Source organism: Haliotis cracherodii, unplaced genomic scaffold (assembly GCF_022045235.1).
Source record: "Haliotis cracherodii isolate W230 unplaced genomic scaffold, xgHalCrac1.p SCAF_4, whole genome shotgun sequence".
Lineage (NCBI taxonomy): Eukaryota > Metazoa > Mollusca > Gastropoda > Lepetellida > Haliotidae > Haliotis > Haliotis cracherodii.
This window is the reverse complement of record NW_027266297.1, coordinates 8,487,858-8,510,663: the sequence shown is the minus strand read 5'-3', so window position 1 is coordinate 8,510,663 and position 22,806 is coordinate 8,487,858. Positions and strand designations below refer to the sequence as shown.

Sequence of the window (22,806 nt, the reverse complement as noted above, 5' to 3'; positions counted from 1 at the left end):
CATGGCCCCGATAAGTGGGCAATGCCAGAGACACCCATGAACAATTATATCTCTTGTTGCCATCGAGATATCACAATGACACGACCATGAGAACACAACAGAAACTCCATTGAAGACCCTAACAACTGAATGCACTCCCTGGGAGAGTAAAGCAGAGTGATCAAAAGGTCAAACTACCAAACTATATATTCACCCTGCAACCCAATCAAATGAACCCTTCAAACACCTCGTAAAACATGCTGGTTTTGTTCATGAGATACACTTCACTGCCAGAAACATTGTTAACGTTGTGTTTATGACATCTGTTCAACGTTGAACATTAGCAAGAAACTTGAGGTGAGGTGAAATGGGGTTTAACGTCACGTCCAAGATTATTGCACTTATATAGCGACGTGCATGCACGCGCGCGCGTGCGTGCGTGCGTGTGTGTTGTGTGTTTGGCCGATTTATAATACTAACTAACAAATTCACGTTGTGATAACGTTGTGTTTACGTTGTGGTAACGTTAGGGATATTACGTTCACGTAACGTTATTCTGTGGACTCACATTTAAGTTGTCACAACGTTGTAGGCTAACGTTGTGATACGTCATATTCACGTCGTCACAACGTTGTGATTTACGTTTTGAGAACGTTGTATTTTACGTCGTGGGAACGTTGTATTTTACGTTGTGGCAATGTTAATAAAATTACGTCCAAACACGTTATTCTGTGGACTACCATGGACGTTGTCACAACGATGTGAAAAACCTTGTGGCAGAAGGATGAAATACGTTGTTACAACGCAAAAACATTTTGCAACATGTTCCGGAAATATTTTTGAATATGCTTTAGTCACGTGAATGTGTATGATTCGAGATACTCTTTACTAATGTTTTGAAACCAGGGCGTCGAATAATCCAGTTATCAGTTAGGTTGTGTTTTGGTGACGATGTTCAAAACGTAAAAAGCACCACCGAGCTGTTAACTAGATACATGTGACTATAACAAGTGAATGATTATGGTTTAACGCCGCTTTTAGCAATATTCCAGCAATATCACGGCGGGGGACACCAGAAATGGGCTTCACACATAGTACCGATGTCGGGAATCGAACCCGGGTCTTCGGCTTTACGAGCGAACGCTTTAACTACTAGGCTACCCGGCCGCCCCCTTCTTTCTATGATCCACTTTATCCACTTGCCTGAAATTTAAAAAAAACGTAATAAGTCGCGAGCAGGTATTTGATACATAATATGACGAGAAACATTCAACTGGATATAAAGCTTTATCAATATTCCAACAATAATGTATAATTTGCAAGTATTTTAACATTCATTCAGAGACATAACTGAATACTTGATGTGGTAGCTTAATGTTCAAGAATCTCCTTGAATACAAAACATGGTACGAGCAGAGAACACAAATTAATGAATACATTTATACAAATACATTCTTAGCATTCATTTAAAGCCACAAAACCATCAACATGTATATCATATAGACAATGGAATTTAACTTATGTTCTTACTTTTACATAATTCATAGCCCAGGGTTTATTTTGGTGTATTCATCAATGATCCAACGTTAACATTCCTGTTCTTATTCCCTGGAATGCTCGTGTCCCATTTTCACCCTTGCTGCAGAGAAAACAGCAATGTTCCACATTATAACAAAGTCAAAACTAGAACTATATTCAAATTTCTATAAGCATATATTTATAGTCTATCCATAAGGATAACATATATTGTATGATTGTTTCAAATTTAGGAAAAGCTGTAAATTTAATGTCCACATGTATAACGTCGGATCGGAAATATCTCAGCCTACAGATATTATTAACCCAATAATTAAGTGAGTGAGTGAGTATGGTTTTACGCCGCTTTTAGCAATATTCCAGCAATATCACGGCAATATTTATCAATATTCCATCAATATCACGGCGGGGGGACACCAGAAATGGGCTTCACACATTGTACCCATGTCGGGAATCGAACCCGGGTCTTCGGCGTGACGAGCGAACGCTTTAACCACTAGGCTACCCGACCGCCCCTTCAAGGAAGGAAGAGACAAACAGTTTTATTAGGACAGCCAGCTTGGCCAGCAAACAATATATTTCGGTGATTAACCCTGGGGTAACGGACTGACAATTTGATATTCTGGGGGGAGGCCTGGGACTTTGTATCGATTTTGTATTTTTTTTCTCAGCCTCAAAACTATATATTTGTTATTTTACAACTATGACACTGATTTTATATTTTAAGAAAAACGTCTTGAAACGAGGTAATTTTTGTGGCAGGCTATTTATTTTTTTCCTTTTCAACAATATGAGGCATAAATATGTTTTTCAAGTAATTTCTGCGACAATTCATTTTTTAGTGAATAACCCAGGCTGCCATATATCTACCGTCACATGTGTCTGCGACTGTGACCATGACAAAACATATATATATATATGTGTGTGAAAATGAGCCGTTACACAAAGATGTTACATGCTATATTTAGATTACTAGATAACAGCTTTCATAAAATGCAATAAAAATATTTTTTCATGACCTCTTCTCATTGTCATTTATGTTTGCGGGTTGTATACCAGCATGTTACCATATGCTACACGATCCTACAGTTTGAATACAATATTTATCAGCAAAACATCAAGCGATGTATTTTAGAATTAGTCATGACCTGTCCACATTAGTGCACCTTAAGCACGGCACGCTCTCTTAATGAAGAATGGGCTGCACACTATATAGAGGATATGTCATGTGTCTCGTGAAATATCATATTTTTCTCATCGAGTGACAGGGGCAAAGGGGATATTTCTCGTTTGTGTAGTTGTCTAAAATTAAATCATTTCATTTCAATTGTAAACTTTGAAATGTATCAAGTATTACGTTCACTGCAATGAAAATATCACTTTTCTCAACTTCAGAAAACTGAGTCTTCCACACTGAAGTAAATAATAAATTCGGAAATGCAGTTAGGCAAGTGACAGCTTGAAGTGTGATATACAACCTAAGGTCAAGCGGTTTATGGTGCTGTCTTAAGATCACTCGTAGGTCCACAATGTCTTTCACATGTATCCTTGTCTGAATATGTATCCTTGTCTGAAAGGTGCGCATGGGCAAACGCAGCGATTCCGGAACTTTGTCGGGGTGGAGTAATTACTAGTATTCATTCAGAGACGTTCAGTTGTCTATATGTGATATCTAGTCAGGCGAAGACCGTAACAGCTTCCTGGTGTACAGACTCGCCGCTATGGAGGCGGTCAGGCTCGCCGTCCTACTTTGTGTCTGTCTCCTGAACCTGACATCAGGTAAGTGACCATATTATAACTAAATAAGAGGAAAATATTTTGTATATATTGTGTAATAACGAAGGAGATGAATCCCTCGAATGTCATGTGATCAGTAAGGCGGTTTTATCATTGCGTCTTCTCCTGTAGAAAATCTAACGGATGTCCCTTGGTGTATGCGAATTCACTCAAACAAGGGAATCGGGGCATATTTGAAATAGTTGGAATTAGAAGTTATATTTCTTTTAGTAAATACCATGAAACTATATATTTGGAAAAAATACATCCAATGCTACGTCGCCAAACCAGGACAAACAATAGCTTATGTTGAACCTGATTGATGATATGGATATTGATCGTTTATTGTAGTGTAAATATACGATGGTAGCCTACAGTGTGTATACATGCAGTGATAACAGGGCCCCGGCGGCTCAGTCGTCTAAGACAGGAAACCAAAGTAGTTAATGTATTGACACCCAGATCACTATTGGCACGCCGTAATATATCTGGGATACTGTTAAAAGTGGCGTTAAATCCAACTCACTCCAGCTCCACTTACATTGCATACATGCTGCAAACATACAGTATATATATTCAGCTAAAACCTACATTGTGTGTTTGTATATATAAATGTATTATGTATATTATGATAGCCCACAGTGTATACACGCATATGCTATGATAGCCTATCATTTATGTATGCAGAGATGACCCAGAACCTATTTATACTATGACAGCAGTGTACATATTCTGTGGTACCCACAAACTGTGATACTCTACAGTGTGTATATGTCGCGATAGCGTTCAGTGAGTCCGCCTACATGCACTAGTAGCAAGAGCGTCTGCCTGGAGAGAGGTCATGCCACATGGCGTGTATGTATTCATGCATGCATGCATGTGTGATGTCACAGACCACAGTGTCTGTTTGTTGTCACAGTCCACAGTGTGTTTGTTGTGACAGACCACAGTGTGTTTGTTGTGACAGACCACAGTGTCTATGTTGTGACAGACCACAGTGTCTATGTTGTGACAGACCACAGTGTGTTTGTTGTGACAGACCACAGTGTCTATGTTGTGACAGACCACAGTGTCTATGTTGTGACAGACCACATTGTCTATGTTGTGACAGACCACAGTCTCTATGTTGTGACAGACCACAGTGTCTATGTTGTGACAGACCACAGTGTCTATGTTGTGATAGACCACAGTGTCTATGTTGTGACAGACCACAGTGTCTTTGTTGCGACAGACCACAGTGTCTATGTTGTGACAGACCACAGTGTCTATGTTGTGACAGACCAGTGTCTATGTTGTGACACACCACAGTGTCTATGTTGTGACAGACCACAGTGTCTATGTTGTGACAGACCACAGTGTCTATGTTGTGACAGACCACAGTGTCTATGTTGTGACAGACCACAGTGTCTATGTTGTGACAGACCACAGTCTCTATGTTGTGACAGACCACAGTCTCTATGTTGTGACAGACCACAGTGTCTATGTTGTGACAGTCGAGGCGATGAAACTCGCTAGAGAGTTTAAGGGCTTTGATTGTCTTTATGAGATTACCGTAAACGTTTTCGGAGAGCAATGGCCAAATATACTCGATTACACAACATTCCAGATTCACTGTTAATCTTGACGCAATTATAGTGCTATCAAAACTGTTTTTCGACCAAATTTATATGTCCATTCATTATTTTGATGACTTGATGACTGTCACTGTCTTGATGGACTGTGTGGCAAAATATCGACAAAATTTAAAAGATCGACCCGTGAAAATCCGGGGTAGAATAGGTCTTCAGCAACGCATGCTTGCCGGAAAAGGCAACTATGCTTGTCGTAAGAGGCTACTAACGGGATTGGTGGTCAGGCTCGCTGACTTGGCTAATTGCGTGGATCGATGCTCATGATGTCAATCACTGGATCGTCTGGTCCAGACTCGGTTATTCACAGACAGCCGTCATATAGCTGGAATATTGCTGAGTGCGGCGTTAAACAACAAACAAACAACACAAAGAAAAGATCGGCACTGTTGACATTTCTAGAGAATGCATAATCACCACAGGTGCTCCACCTGAAATAGACAGGGCAGACTGTTTGAACTATTTAAATTCTAATTGTAACGATAACACATCTTTTGTAATCAGTGCAATATCTAGAATATGCTAGAAAAGTGCGTCAGTTGGATGAACCCCTTGATAACGGAATTACATATTTTCCTCCTCTTTAACCCCATTTTGAAGGTGCACACAACACAAATCACCTACGCAATCACACGTCGGAAATGAATGATTCTGCAAGCCCATGTATTCATACAGTTTGACCCTCACTCTGTAGGGTTTCATACTCAAATGAATTCAAACAAAGAGAAAATCAATTCTCAAAATTATGCGTTGTGCTGCCATTGTCCACATTGCGAATGTAATTCATATAAACTCCGTCCTAGGTGTCTATTGAGCGGGAATGTGACGACAATGATACTCGGTCGTGAGATAGAGGAAGTGATAAGGATGAAAGAGCAGTTCCGGTTCAAGGGTCATTAGTACACTGTATACTAACCAGACATGAAGCAGCGGATAACACTCAACCTCATGTAAACTACCGCGGCAAAGGAAAGTGTACATTAAAATTGGATTTAAACATTAATATTGAAAAAAAAAACTTTATCAAAACGTTACTAGGCTGTGAACAGATGCCGAAACACGACAAACTTAAGGTATCAAAACACAACTATGATAACCCTATCAAACACATTACCATCGAATAACTACTTCTGGGTATTTCATTTTTAGCCACTATCAATCATGGCTGTGTATATATTTTCTTTTGCACGGCAGTTATTATTTACTTAGGACAACTATTGACGTGACCCGTTATTGTATATAATGTAATGTAAATGGGATATTGCTATTTATATTGCTAAGTATAGCTGGTGATCATTACCTGACATGGTGATCAAAGTCTGTGTTAGTTACGATGGTATTGCTATTCTCCTGCTCCACTTGCTCGCTGATACAGTACTTTCTTTACAGGCACCTGTTCATAGTCAATGTCTATCTCTGATGTAATACTTCTGTTACAGACAGCTGCCCTGATGGTACACACGGCTACCAGTGTCACTGTCTATCTCTGATCTAATACTTTTGTTACACGGAGCTTCCTTGGTGATACATACGGCTACCAGTGTCACTGTCTATCTCTGATGTAATACTTTTGTTACAGGGAGCTTTCTTGGTGATACATACGGCTACCAGTGTCACTGTCTATCTCTGATGTAATACTTTTGTTACACGGAGCTTCCTTGGTGATACATACGTCTACCAGTGTCACTGTCTATCTCTGATGTAATACTTTTGTTACAGGCAGCTCCATGGGTGATACATACGGCTACCAGTGTCACTGTCTTTCTCTGATGTAATACTTTTGTTACAGGCAGCTTCCTTGGTGATACATACGTCTACCAGTGTCACTGTCTATCTCTGATGTAATACTTTTGTTACACGGAGCTTCCTTGGTGATACATACGGCTACCAGTGTCACTGTCTATCTCTGATCTAATACTTTTGTTACACGGAGCATCCTTGGTGATACATACGTCTACCAGTGTCACTGTCTATCTCTGATGTAATACTTTTGTTACAGGCAGTTCCCTTGATGATACATACGTCTACCAGTGTCACTGTCTATCTCTGATATATTACGTTTGTTAAAGGGTTTGTCTTGATGGTACATACAGCTACCAGTGTCACTATCTATCTCTGGCATAATACTTCCGTTACAAACAGATGACCTGATGGAACATACGGCTACCAGGGTCACTGTCTATCTCTGATATATTACGTTTGTTAAAGGGTTTGTCTTGATGGTACATACAGCTACCAGTGTCACTATCTATCTCTGGCATAATACTTCCGTTACAAACAGATGACCTGATGGAACATACGGCTACCAGGGTCACTGTCTATCTCTTATATAATATTTCTGTTACCTTGATGACACATACGGCTACTTATGTCACTACCTTGTACAAGACGTTTTTGCTACATGTAGCTTCCGATTGCTATGTCTGTGTTTGAGACTAAACGTATGTTACAGGAAGATATCTTGATGGTAAATACGACCACCTGTGTTACTGAGATATATGTCTGCAACAGGCAGTTCATTGTGTTACGAGTGTCATAGATCTCACATATCATACTCCTGTTACAGCCCGCTGCCCGCAAGGGACATATGGCAACAAGTGTGCTTACACCTGTAACTGCCTGCAGACAGCGTGTGATCCTACATATGGATGCAGAGCAACGACCTGCAAAAGAGGGTGGTCAGGACCGACATGTCAGAAACGTAAAGACTAATTATATTTTGTTCAGCAAATATTTCCTACTGTACATGTTTAAGTGACTTTCATGTATATCAACAAAAGGAAGAGCTGTCATAAACTTTAGTTCAACAGACCATGTACTTGGGCATTTAGCTTTTCTGTACCCGGAATATCGACCTGCTTTACAACTTTGTGTGAAAGTCTCATCACGCAGTAAACATTCGAATGAGTGCATGCTCAGTAATAGGCATTCTTTCGACTATGACAGCCACATTATTTTACATTGTGAAGCGCTTATATCAGAAAGAAATGCGTTTTTCTCTTCTCTCATTGACTTACTTGATCTGGATCAACACACCTGGGAAACTATTATACCACAATTCGCCTCGTACCTGTACAAACTAAAGCATCTTTTGATATATATCTTTTAGTGAATATCTGTCTTCGTTTAGGTATCTGAATTTGATAAACTGTGCGTGTTGCGCAGTGGAACTGAATATTTGAGCGTGGTTTAACTTAAATGAAAACTAATGTAAAATTTGTATGACTTACCTTTTTTGTGGTATCCAGGAACTAAACGTGATAACCTGTTATAAAACTATGAAGACCTATAAGGAACTAAACGTGATTACCTGTTATTATATGAAGGAAAGATGAATCAACCTCAAATGAAAGAAACTAAATGCTAATTCTAACAGTTACTCCTAAGGGAGTCTTAACACTGTCTAACACTGTCTAACGCCATGTCTAACCAACGAACTCTCTAACGAACTCTGGCCAACTGTCTAACCATCTAACTAACCATCTAGCGAACTCTAACCCGCTCTCTAGCGAACTATGACCAACTAACTAACTGATGCGCGCTACCGCCTTATATTTGCTCACATCCTCACATTTCACGTGCAGTCACAGCCATACGTTGGTGTGTTCAGGCGATGCGATCGGTATGCATCGTGTGTGTTTTGGAGAACAGATTCCTTTTTAAAACTAACACGAGTGCACGTGAAGCGCGATCTATAGGCTCCGGGTGCGTTATGGAGCACACTTTTAATGAACGAACATGTCTTCAGAACATGCCCCCCTCCATGATAGATCCATGTCTATCATGAAAACCGACTAAACTTAGAAGAAACTGAAAGGAAACTGAATCTATGAGTATGTACATTTGTTGCTGTTATCCAATTTGACGATTTCAGAACTCAACTCCATTCAAGAGGGCAGACCTTCGTGATAGGTCTTTTCAAGACTGTTTTGCCAACTTGAACATCAAGGACGCGCACGTGATCATCCTTTCCAGGATACGTTTTGAGAACTCTGCCAAGAGGCCAAACTCCACGAGGAGTATCTGGAGATACCACAATGACAACGTCATCAACCTGTATGTCTCTGGATGGTGTAAACCATTTCTTTCTAATGTTGAGAGTCGGGAGCCACTCCCTCATCCATCGTTTCCACACATGTCTGATGAGTTCTTGAACTCTCCTCCATCGCTTCTTTGGGCTGAACGAGGTAGAGTCTAACTCTGGTGCGAAATCTCCACCCACCTGACCATGTAGGAAATGGTTGGGCGTAAGAGGCACATCATCCTGTGGATGTGCACTTTGATAGGTCAAAGGCCTAGAATTCAGAAGAGCTTCAGCTCCTGTAAAGGCTGTCATCAGCTCTTCATCACTGACGTCACCTGAACTCAGTATAGCATAGATAGCCCGTTTTGCTGACTTCACTAATGACTCGAAAACACCTCCAAAATATGGTGCGTGTGGAGGATTAAACAACCACTTCACACTTTTGTTTGCCAAGGTTGACTTAATCACATCCGAGTTTAGTCCAGAAATGAGCTGCTTCAGCTCCTTTGCAGCACCAACAAAGTTGGTTCCATTATCCGAGATTACCTCCTTTGGCATACCTCGTCTGTGAGCCATACGAAACAGGGCATTCAGAAAGGAATCCGTGTCTAAACCGAATGCCATTTCTAAATGAACCGCTCGGGTTGATAAACATGTGAAAAGGCAGAGATAACGTTTCTGTCTACTCTTGCCTCGACCCTGTACAGTGAAAAAGGGACCTGCATAGTCCACACCTGTTGTCACAAATGCTTTCATTGTACACCTCACTCTGATCTTCGGTAGGTCTGCCATTATCTGGTGCGCTGGTTTGGCTTTTTGTCGTCTACACCAAGAACATTCTCTTTCCCACTGACGGATTTCCTCTCTAGCTGAAATAATCCAAAACCTAGATGAAACTGCTGATAACGTACTGTTCGTACCTGTGTGATTGACCTGCTCATGGTAAAACTTGACAATCAGTTTGGTGACCCAACTATGTCTAGGGAGTATAATTGGAAATCTGGCACTGAATGACAATATGTCAGCAAATCTGAGTCTCCCTCCTGTCCTCATCAACCCATTTTTATCAACGTAAGGCTGTAAGCCAAACAACTTGCTGTTTGAAGTCAAGTTTGATTTCCTCATCAGTGACGAGTAGTCATCAGAAAATTCTTCTCTTTGAGTCCTGACCATAATTGTAGTTTCGGCGTCCTCAATTTCTTCAGGATCAAGTTCACCCTTTTTCCTAAGTGAATATGGAACCCTAGCGTTGTTCAGAAATCTAAAGATCCATGCCGACACTCTACACAATCTCTTCCAACTAGAAAATCTAGCTGGCGCTAATCTCCAAGAGATTGGATCAGACTTAGTAAACATGGCGATGTTTACTTGAGAAGAAGGCTTCTTCAGTTCTGATGTCTCAGTATTGTCCATGAGAATGGTTTGCTTCGGCCATTCAGTTTCATCATGTGTCATAAATTCAGGTCCATTCAGCCATTTCTCTGTCAAAAGTGCTTCAGCGTCTACACCTCTACTAAGAATGTCTGCAGCATTCAGTTTGGATGGTACGTATTTCCACTGACTGATGTTTGTATGCTCCTGTATGTATCCAATCCTATTTGCTACAAATGGCTTAAAACATCGACTCTGTCTTTTGATCCACCACAGTACGTTCTGGCTGTCTGACCATAGCGTTGCACGCTGCGAAGGTAATTCTAATGCCTTTGTTATAGCCAGTAACAGTCTTACACCCAGAACTGCCGCAAGCAGCTCCAATCGAGGCATACTAACTGCCTTGAGGGGAGCAACGTGGCACTTGGAAGCAACTAGATAACTCGACTTTGTGTCATCTTCACGAGTGGTTACTAAATATACCACAGCTCCAAATGCTGCCTCTGAAGCATCTACAAATGCGTGTAACTTCATCTTTGAAGTATCTAAGCTAACCTCAAGCCCCCTTGGAATTTTAACAGAACACAACTTTTCAATTTCAAGGTACCAAGACCATGCTTTTTGTTCCAGATCTGGACTGAGGGTTTCATCCCAGTTAACACCTGATATCCACATCTCTTGCAGAAGAACCCTTGCCCTAATGATGAATGGACCTAAGAACCCAAGAGGATCAAACAGCTTAGCAGTTTCTTTCAAGAAGTTCCTCTTAGTCATCTTGATATCCTGCTTTAAGTACATGAAAGAAAATCTAAACTCATCTGATTCTGCATTCCAGAGTAAGCCCAGTGCTTTTACAGATGGCAATTCACTCATTTGAATATTAATCTCTTTCAGTCTATCTTCTTCTGGTATTTCTTGGAGAACTTGCACGGAATTGGAAACCCACTTACGAGCGTGCATACCTGCTGTACTCCACAGCTGTTTGTAAAGCTCTATAGCTTTGCTATTTGTGTCAACGGAATCCATATTGTCATCCATATATGTTGACTTTTCCACGGTTGCTGCAGCCAGTGGAAGTTCTTTCTCCATGGACTTAGCATGTTCTTGAGTGATATACTGAGCTAAAAAGGGGGAACAATTTAGTCCAAACACAACCTTTGAGAACTCAAACACATCTGGCTTTTTGTTCAGATCCATAGACCTCCAAAGAAACCTTAAATATGGACGGTCATCCTGAGCGACTTCAATTTGAAGGTACATTTCAGCAATATCGCAAATGATTGCAACAGGATGTTTGCGAAAACGAAGCAAGATCTCAAATAGATCATTCTGGAGTTTTGGTCCTTGATGAATGACATCATTTAAAGATATGCCTTTATTCTTTGCAGATGCGTCAAATACGATTCTTACCTTTGTTGTACTTCTGTCTGGTTTAATGACTGGAAAATGTGGTAAGTACCATTTACTTTGATCTATTTCTGTTTCAGGTACCTTTCTGATGTAACCTTTTTTCAGGTATTGTTCTATGACTTCATTGTAGGCTCCCGAAATCGTTTGATCCTTTGACAACTTCCTTTCTAAATTAAGAAGACGATTGTATGCCATGTCATAGTTGTTTTTCAGATTCTCATGACCCTCCTTCCATGGAATGCCAACCTGATATTTGTCTGCTTTGTAAACAAGGGACTGTTCTACAGCCTTAACTGCATCATTCTCATCAATGCTTCTAATCGATGTCAAACCAGAAATGCTTTCAGACTCCCAAAATGAGTGAATCAAAGATTCAATATCTGTATCTGCGATTGCTTCTATTTCTGTATTTCTGATGAAGAAGGAACCTGCTACATGTGTTTTGTCTGAACCTGATACAGCACCAACACAGGTCCAACCTAAGGGTGTCAACCGAGCCACAGGCTCTCCTTGAGCTCCACGGACCTCTTTAAGAGAGGAATGCAGCTCTAAATAATCCATACCTAACAGGATGTCAACTCTTGGACGAGAACTTACCTTTGGAAATTTTATTTTCATCAAATGTGGCCATTCCTTGGCATGTTTTCGCCAATCAATGACTTCCATTCTACCTGTTACTTTGGTAGTTGTCAAAGCTGTGATGTTCATGTCAACTGAACCATCAGTACTTTCTAAGCCGATATCAATTAGCATACTATCAAATATTTCCTGTTTGTCATTGAGGACATTGACTGACACTTGCTGTGTCTGACCTTGAACACCAAGTTCTGCAGCTACATCCTCGTTGATGTAAGTATGCGTGCTGGCATCATCCAGCAAGGCATTAACCATCATTCTGTGCTGACCATTTTTCAGGATAACAGGAACTGTCCTAAGTGAAAGGTAATGACCTTCCTGCTTAGAAGTTGCCATGGTGATTGTTTCTGACCTACCTGCTTGTGGTGTTCTTGTTGTGGTATGTTTGATCTCTACATTACCACTGACGGCCCTAGCACTGCTTGTAACTTTGGTTTGATCATGAAGTAACCTGTTATGATTTGCTTTACAACCATCAATCCCACACTTCAAAACTCTGCTACACGATCTTCCCAGATGACCGATATCAAGGCAACGAAAGCATAAACCTAACTGTTTTGCCCTTTCCCAGCGTTTAGGCAAGCCAATAGATTTAAACTCTGTGCAATCTGAAGTGTCATGATCTGCTTCATGACACACATGACATTGCCTTGCCCTAGTTTTATTGTGTGTGGTTGCATATGTTCCTTTCTTAGAACTATCTCTCTTGTCTGTTGTCTTTGACCTATCAGCTATTCCATGTTTTACCTCTGAAGCTATCGTTTGGAACTCTGCTTCTTGCAGAATCCATTCCCTAAGCGTCTCAACAGACTCTTGTCTTTGGTGCTCAAATAACCATCTGTGGAACTGAGTTATCATAGGCTCATTCATTTTCTTAACCAGTAGTGAATACAAGCATCCACTACCAAGTTCCTCTATTTTATCAGATTCCCTCAGACTGACTACAGCTACATCAAGCATGTCCGCAAATCTGTCCATATCCTTAGCATTCCCTAATCGTATTGGCTTGAAATTGTATATTTCGTCCAATTGTAATGCTACCTGGCGTCTCTTGCCGCCATATTTTCTGTCCAATCTCTCCAAGGCTACGTCATAGACCGAAGCACTGTGACCTAGCCTTGCAACTATGTGTGCTGCTTCTCCGGAAAGGTACTGCTTCAATTGCAGAAGTTTATATTCATTGGTGGCTGGAGCTTTATCAACACATGCCATAAAAGCAGACTTCCAGCCTTCATATTCTCTGACATCGCCATAAAATACTGGAATGGAAACTCTCTTCAATTGTTTCCACATGTCTTCACCTAAATTGTGTTGCCTAGATGACTTACCTGAAGTTGTATAACACCCTTTTGTGTTATCTGGGACTGGTGTCCGTTTCATATCCATATTTGACCTTTGTTGAAAATGGCCTAAATTGAACGCAGCATGTTTGTAACCTTGGTTACTGATTTGTCCAGTGCCACCACTGTCCAAGTCATGCGACCGATTCGCATCGAATTGGCGAGACCTTAACATTTCTGACTGAATGCTTTTTGCGTCCGAACTAACATGTGATCTATTCTTAAGAAATGTTTCAGCCTTATCAAGGGCAAGTTCAATTTCATCTTCAACAGTTTCTATCTCCTTACTAGTTTTCTGAACTTTCTCTAGGTCACCAACCCAGTTGTAGGCTTCTAGTAATTCCACTATGAGACCTATAGCCTTGCTTTGCAGAAAACTTACCTGATCAATTAGACTCCTAATTGTCTTACAATCTGGTGTCTCAAGTTCAACTAAATTCAACAATTTGTTCTTTGATTTTGTCAAAGCTGACTTTGAAATAGTTTTCTGATGCTTAAGTTTAGCTATTTTTAGCTCAAGCTCAGAAGTGTACTGTTTCAGCGCTACGTCTGAAGAAGTATCCTTTTCTATTTCCGCCTTACTCGCAGACCCTAACTGCGACATAATGCTTGCATGTAACAGTCAGCTATACCTAATGCTAAACTAACGAAAGCCTAATACAAAACTAAAATATTCTAACCAGAGAAACCACGCTCTGCTACCAAATGTTGCGCAGTGGAACTGAATATTTGAGCGTGGTTTAACTTAAATGAAAACTAATGTAAAATTTGTATGACTTACCTTTTTTGTGGTATCCAGGAACTAAACGTGATAACCTGTTATAAAACTATGAAGACCTATAAGGAACTAAACGTGATTACCTGTTATTATATGAAGGAAAGATGAATCAACCTCAAATGAAAGAAACTAAATGCTAATTCTAACAGTTACTCCTAAGGGAGTCTTAACACTGTCTAACACTGTCTAACGCCATGTCTAACCAACGAACTCTCTAACGAACTCTGGCCAACTGTCTAACCATCTAACTAACCATCTAGCGAACTCTAACCCGCTCTCTAGCGAACTATGACCAACTAACTAACTGATGCGCGCTACCGCCTTATATTTGCTCACATCCTCACATTTCACGTGCAGTCACAGCCATACGTTGGTGTGTTCAGGCGATGCGATCGGTATGCATCGTGTGTGTTTTGGAGAACAGATTCCTTTTTAAAACTAACACGAGTGCACGTGAAGCGCGATCTATAGGCTCCGGGTGCGTTATGGAGCACACTTTTAATGAACGAACATGTCTTCAGAACAGTGCGTAATTGTACATATGTTATGCCTTTATTTATTGTGATTGACTACGGTTCGGTCTTGACAGCCGTCGAGTTCGGACGTCTTTTGCTTCTCAGCAACTTGTCTAGTGTTCTACACCACACTTGACTGTTTATGTTCCTTCCTCTTTGGTTCTTTTGGTTTTGATTTCTCCTGTTGGACTGCATTCACACTTTTCATTTTTATTTGGTGTTTGCTGTTTGTTACAGTCAGTTGTTGGGGATTGTCCTCGGCAATGGCTGACAACAGAATGGAATGTGAGGACGGATTTAAAGTGGTGGCTTCAGGGAGGAAGCGAATTGGTCGTATTCCAGATGGTACTTCTAAAAAGGCCTGTGTTGCCAAGCCCCCTACTACTGTACCTCCTACTGCTTGGTCTGATCTTACTTTTGTATTTGATGATCCAGCGCAGGTCAAATCAACCACTGTCATCTTTAAAGCCGATGTAGATGAATATGATGATGGTTCAACGACCCTCTGTCAACTTATGACACAGCGTGCTTTGGCTCGAGCCTTGACTAAGGTCACTACAGAAATAGTCAGTGTTAAGCGGATGGCCAGGGGTGATGTTAGTGTCACAGCCAAAACTGTTGAGGCTGCCAAAAAACTTTTGCAGATCACCGAACTTGATGAACATTTTGTCACCGTACATGAACCTGATTCATTAATGAGAACACGTGGAGTCATCTATGGTATTGATCTGGATATTGAGATGAATGAACTTGAGGATGAGTTAAAGCCTGTGTTACCATTATTGTGCTCTGCTGTGCGTCTGACTCGTGGGCCTGATAAAGTTCCCACCAAATCTGTCCTACTTACGTTTACTGGCCAATCTTTACCAGATCATGTTGTTATATTCTTCCAGAGATTTCCTATTCGGATGTATGTTCCTCCTGCTCTGCGATGCTTCAAGTGTCAGTCTTTTGGGCATGTCTCTGCTAAGTGTAGGAGCACTCATCATGTGTGCACTAAATGTGGAGGGAAGCACAAATACGAGGAGTGCAATGAACGTTCCCTTAAATGTAAGAACTGTGGTGGTGCCCACTCTGCGGCTTACAAAGGTTGCATTAAATACCAGGAAGCAGTCCAGATTCAGAAAGTCCGAGTGGAGGGTAAGTTGTCTTATTCTCAGGCTGTTCGACAGGTGCGTGGAGATTTAAATGTCGCTCAGGTTCCAGCAGTCCCTAAACCACCTTCTGCAGCTAAACCACCTTCTGCAGCTAAACCACCTTCTGCAGCTACACCACTGTCTCAGGTTGTTACAATTTCTGATGTTGTGTCTTCTCCAGTCATGGTGACTGCTAGTACTCAGACTGAGTCTCTGGAAGTTGAATGTCAGACTGATCCTGTTGTTGACATCTTGCCTGAATCGTCTTGCACACCTCTCTTAAACAATGTATCTCCTGTTGATTTTCTCAACTTTGTTATTTGTATAGTTGCCAATCTTGGCACTACTCGTGCATTCAAGACTGATGGTCTTCAGATGATAGCGTCAGCTGCCCAGTCCCTCTTGGGGTTACATTTGTCCCCGGATGATTTGACGAGCATGGTTCAGGGTCAACAATGGCAGTCTTAATCCTTCTTATGGCTCTCTTGATCCTTCAGTGGAATGCTCGATCAGTAAATGCTAATGGTCCGGGATTCAAGGTTTTTATTAACAGTCTTGATCCTATGCCTGATGTTATTTGTCTTCAGGAGACGTTCCTGAATCCTAACCAGCAATTCCGTTGGGAAGGTTATGTCTGCCTACGTAAAGATCGTCAGGTTGGTTTAAGAGGTGGTTGTGCTATACTCATAAAGGACACTTTGTCATTTAATGAACTGACGTTGCCACCATCCCAATTAGAAGCGAATGCAGTCACCATTCATTTGAAGGACAAAAGATCCGTCTCCATTTTTAATGTCTATAATAATGCTCTTGCTACCTATAATGACTATATTTCTGTTTTGACCGTGTCAGCCAATCTTACAGTTGTGTGTGGTGATTTTAATAGTCATAGTCCTTTGTGGGGAGCTAGTAAGTTAGATGCTGGAGGTAAAGCCATTGAGACACTACTTGATGAAAAGAATCTTTTCCTTCTTAATGATGGTTCTATGACTCGGTATGACTTGGCTTCTGCTTCTTTTTCGGCCCTGGATTTGACCATTGTCAGTCCACAACTGGCTCCACATTGTGATTGGGAAGTATATTTGCAGGATTCATTTGGTAGTGATCATTATCCTGTGTTTACCAGCCTTCAACTTGACCCAATCGCTGATCTGAGTGGTACCCCTCGGCGGTGGCTTTTCTCTAAAGCTGACTGGTCTGCGTTTACTGCTTTGTGCTCTGACACAATCACGCCTGCTCTAAACTCAATTGATATGGAGCAGTTTTCCAAATGCTTTGTCTCTAACATTATTGATGCTGCCAATAGATTTATAGGCAGAAGTTCTGGTACACGTCCGCTTAAACCGCCTGTTTGTTGGTGGACTGATAAATGTCAATCAGCACATGATGCCAGGAAGAGGGCAAAGAAAATTGTTGAAAGATCGGCTTTGCCTTGTGATTTAATTGAGTATAGGCACACTTCCGCATTACTGAAAAGAACTGTTATTGAAGCAAAACGTTTGTCATGGTCCAATTACACCAGTTCTATAAATAACAATACACCTCTATCCCAAGTATGGAGGAAAGTGAAAAAGATTTCTGGTAGTTCAAGTTCACATCGTGCTCTTCCGTCTATTGGTAAAGTCACGCCTGCAACATCAAATATAGACAAGAGTAATGCACTGGCTAAGTCATTTCAAAAAGTATCGAGTACAGATAACTTTAACTCCGATTTTCTCCGCTATAAAGAAACACTTGAATCTGAATTCTCGGACATCTTACATTGTCCAACATTTCATATTGCTGATTACAACTCCTTATTTAGTTTCCAGGAATTAAAGAATGCTATTTCTGGACGGAAAAATACTTCTCCAGGAGATGATTCATTATGCTATGATATGTTTAAACATCTTCCCCGTATCAGCCTTGACACCATGCTTTTACTGTTTAATAATATTTGGTTTGAAGGCAAACTTCCCTCTTCTTGGAAAAAAGCAATTGTAGTTCCAATTCCAAAGCCTGGTAAAGATCCTACTGAAGCCACATCCTACAGACCTATTGCTCTTACCTCTAACATGTGTAAAATAATGGAAAGAATGGTAAATAACCGGCTGGTGTACTTCATGGAAAAGAACCATCTGTTTTCAGAAGTTCAATCAGGATTTAGAAAAAATAGATCTTGTGCTGATCATTTAGTCCGACTTGAAACTGACATTAAAAAGGCATTAGGTAGCACTGAATATTTAATGGCTGTTTTCATGGACATTGAAAAAGCATATGACATGTTGTGGAGGGAAGGTTTGGTAATTAAACTGTATAACCTTGGAGTTTGTGGACGTATGCTTGATTGGATAAAAGCTTTCTTAACGGGTAGAACTATACAAGTTCGCATTGGAACGTCACTGTCAGATATTTATATTTTAGAGAATGGAACTCCTCAAGGAAGTGTGATCAGCCCAACATTATTTAACGTCATGATAAATGATTTGTTTGAGAATATTAATATCCTGGTTGAAACATCACAGTTTGCCGATGATGGAGCTTTGTGGAAAAGGTCCGGTAATTTTGACACTGTATTCAAAGTCGTTCAACAATCTCTCTATCTTGTACAGAATTGGTGTGTTCATTGGGGTTTTAAGATTTCAGCTTCTAAATCTTCTGCTATCATTTTTACTCGTAAAAAGATTCCTCACGATTCCAAATTAGTCTTGTGCGGTTCTGAATTGGAGTTTGTCGACAAAGTCAAGTTTTTAGGTCTCTGGTTTGATAAGAGGCTCACCTGGAAACCACATATTGACTATCTGATTCAGAAATGCAATAAAGTCCTGAACCTTCTGAGAAGCATTTCCAGTACCAAATGGGGTGCAGACAGGAAGTGTATGTTAATGTTATATAGAGCCCTCATTAGATCTCGACTTGATTTCGGTTGCCAGGGCTATGGATCTGCATGTGCTACACAAAAAGCAAGACTTGATGTTGTTCAGTCGAAAGCCCTAAGATTATGTCTTGGTGCGTTCCGGACCACATCTGTTGAGGCTTTACAGGTTGAATCTGGTGAAATGCCTTTAGATCTCAGGCGTGAAATGTTAGACGTTAGATATATGTTAAAATTGAAATCTTTTGGGAAAAAACACTCAACGTCAACTGTGTTGAATGATTGTATAGAATATTTTCATGACACTTGGAAAAATGGTATGGGGCCTTATGGGATGCGATCTCAGAGAACGGCTTTCAATCATACTGTGCGTGATGTTCCAATAGATGACCCTACTATTCTGCCTGAAAAGCCTCCATGGCTGCTTGGACTACCATCAGTATATTTTGATGTCCTGGAGCAGGTAAATAAATGTGAGCCAGCTCCTCGAGTTAAAGCTATAGCTGAGGAACATATCCGAAGTCTACAATGGTTGAATGCTATGCAGATTTACACTGATGGCTCTAAGTGCCCAGTGTCTGGTCGTGTTGGTGCTGGTATATTCATTGTTAATGAAAAGAGAGAACTTTCTGTCCGATTGGCTGATCACTTATCAGTATTTTCTGCTGAACTAGGAGCAATCATTGAAGCATTGCGTTGGATTACTTTTTTAAGGCCTGTTTCAGCGGTAATTTTCAGTGACTCTGTCAGTGCATTACAAGCAATTCGGCTAGGTTCTTCCTCAGCAAGGCAGGACTTGGTCAACATTATTCTCGTCCTTTATAATGACTTAAGTAAAGATCTGTTAGATGTTGAATTTTCATGGATCCCCGCTCATATTGGATTATTTGGAAATGAGAAAGCTGATAAATTGGCTAAAGCTGCACTAGACTTTGATGACTCCGAACTGGATGACGCAATTTTACCTTCTCCTGCAGAGTTAGGCACCGTCAGTATGGCCCATGCTAAAACAAAATGGCAGCAGAGATGGGCATCATCCTTAAAAGGACGGCATCTCTTTGGCATCGATCCTGTTATCACTAAATTACACATATCTAGAAATAATCGGAGAGAGGAGGTTCTCTTAACCAGACTTCGTCTTGGGCATTGTGGTCTTGGAGCCTATCTAAATGTTATTAATAAAGACGTTTCTGCACATTGTACAGTGTGTAATCAGCTTGACAATGTAGCTCATTTTTTATTGCATTGCCAAAAGTATGTTAATCAGCGTAAGGTCATGGTGGAGGCACTAACAGTTTTCAATATTGACTTCTCATTGTCTGGTATTTTCTGTTCTAGGAATATTGTTCACCATGATGTTCAGAATGTCATTCTCGCTTATATTAAAGCGTGTGGCAGTTTTGATACTTTATAAAATATCCAGGTACTTCGCAAACCTTTATTATGGGCAAGGTGTAAATGGGCCTAGTTGCCCGAACACCTATAAAATATTTTTACTAATCAATCAATTTATTTATTGTGTTAACCGCGTGTAATTGATTATATTTTCATTGTGATCTTCGGAATGACATCTGAAGGAAATAAGGAATCTCTCTCTCTCTCTCTCTCTCTCTCTCTCTCTCTCTCTCTCTCTCTCTCTCTCTCTCTCTCTCTCTCTCTCTCTCTCTCTCTCTCTCTCTCTCTCTCTCTCTCTCTCTCTCTCTCTCTCTCTCTCTCTCTCTCTCTCTCTCTCTCTTTCTCTCTCTCTCTCTGTGTCTCTCTCTAACTCTAAATACAATTAGCGTAATTGGATGGGATGGCTGTCTATGGTATATCTAATTCAGGTTATATTATTGATTTGATGCATTCCTCGTTATCTGGCTATTTATGGGAATGACAGTTAAGAGTTAAGTTATACAAAAATCATTACGAGCGTGAAGTATACAATATAAAAGCACATTAAAATATTGAATACAGAATTTAATGAAGCTTTCAAGACGTTTTATGGTAGACACGTTGATTTCCAAAGTTGACGCATCAGGATCAGTGACAAAACGATGGCCGATGCTACTCCTTATTTTGACGTGTACCAAATGTTCCCGTGTTTTTCTACGTGACTTGCATGTGCATGTGTTTGTAACGGATGCCGCCGATGGGGCAGGATACGCCCACCTTTCCGAGAACACCTGGTATCATCATTATTTCGAGTGATTCGTAAACATTTGCTAATAATGACATAGTCGGAATCGTACAAAGGACTCTGCCCATGGCAAATATTTCTAGTGAATATGGAAAGGGTATTTAGTAAAAACAATACAATAAGTGTAAGTGGATAAGTTGGCTGTTCATTTATTCATTCATTTAAGAATAAAAGAGAAATCATAATTTGTCAAGTGATGTTATTGTTTGGAAATCTTTTTCTTGATAATTGCCAACGCAAATTCGAAAAACGTGTTATCGGCATGGCGAAACAAGTATAACAATGATTATTGCATTTGGTTATTAACATATTTATAGATGGTTTTTATCTGCATTCTGCTAGCTATGACGTCATCCAAGGTACAGTGATGTCACAGCATATATAATGACGACACGTATGTCTCACAGCTGTATTAGCATACTACAAAGAGTACTACTGAAAATTACTAGTAATTTATGCATTGACGTAACCGAGTTGTATTTTCCTTTTTCGGTTGTTCTGAAACGATGTTATTCGTGAACTAATTCGGATGTATGTTTTGACAGATAATATAGCACTCGACAAACAAACATCAGCCAGTAGCAGCTATTACCCACCTGGCAATGCTGTAAATGGGATAAAAACTGGAATTAGCGGCAGTGGAACATGCATGCATACAGACTACACTGATGCTGGGACAAAAGCTGCATGGTGGAGATTGGATCTGGGACAGACAACGCTGATACATGACGTCATCATTTACTTCAGGAAACAGTGTGAGTAGAACACACTACTTCCTGTTTATATTTTCATTTGGAGTAAAGTCTAGTTACATCCATTGAAGTTTATTACAATGTTAAATAAAGCTGTGAATAATGGCAAAATAATATAGTGTTGACCAATCAGAGTTCATTTCGCGAAATGAGCTGTCACAGTACAATATTTCCCCTGTTTATAATACATTTGTCTGTCTTTAAATATTTGACTTGAAATAATAAAACCCACAAATGGATTCAGTTCATTACTTCTGATATTGAAGTTAAAATCGATGCTGGCTTCTGAACAACGTAACATACATGTATGTTATTAGCAACTAAGTCTAGATAGATATGTTTCTAATTATTGTGATGATATGAAGGAACATGTGCGTGTGCACCTTTGTCTTCCGGCTCCATCTACATCACTCTGACACACACGCGACGAGGTTGATTATGTTGAGTGAGTGTGTGAGTTGGGTTTAACGCCGCTTTTAACAGTATTCCAGTTATATCACGGAGTGTCAGCTTAATTCGGGAGGAAAGCCCGAAGTAATGCAAGTCTCAGACGTTTACCACTTCGGTGAAACCCACGAACACGGGTTTGGTGCTGACAAACCTAGAAACATAATCGGAGTGAACCGGAATTCGAACCCACAATCATAGGTTTCTGGCGTGCCCAAGGGACGCAACTCTTCAGAGCGAATCGCGGCGCCTTTAACGACTGGGCCACCAGTGCCCCCTTGATATGTTGAGACGTTTTATGTTTTTGTACGTCACTTATTAAGGTACCATTCAGAATGATTTGTGACCACACTTACAACATTTCATGAGACGTGTTCAGAGGGTCTGCTTCACCTATTTCGTGAACACAGACGGATACAACTTCTGTAGCCATTTGACAATAGTT

At 40.4% G+C, this 22,806-nt stretch overlaps 1 long non-coding RNA gene across 1 annotated transcript; it reads left to right on the top strand.

The window, feature by feature from the left end:
* Positions 1-3,210: 3,210 nt before the first annotated feature.
* LOC139480504 (uncharacterized) lies at positions 3,211-21,787 on the top strand. The gene is made up of 3 exons (XR_011654421.1): positions 3,211-3,294; positions 7,486-7,620; positions 21,708-21,787. It is a non-coding gene; the product is annotated as an uncharacterized lncRNA (long non-coding RNA).
* Positions 21,788-22,806: the final 1,019 nt, after the last annotated feature.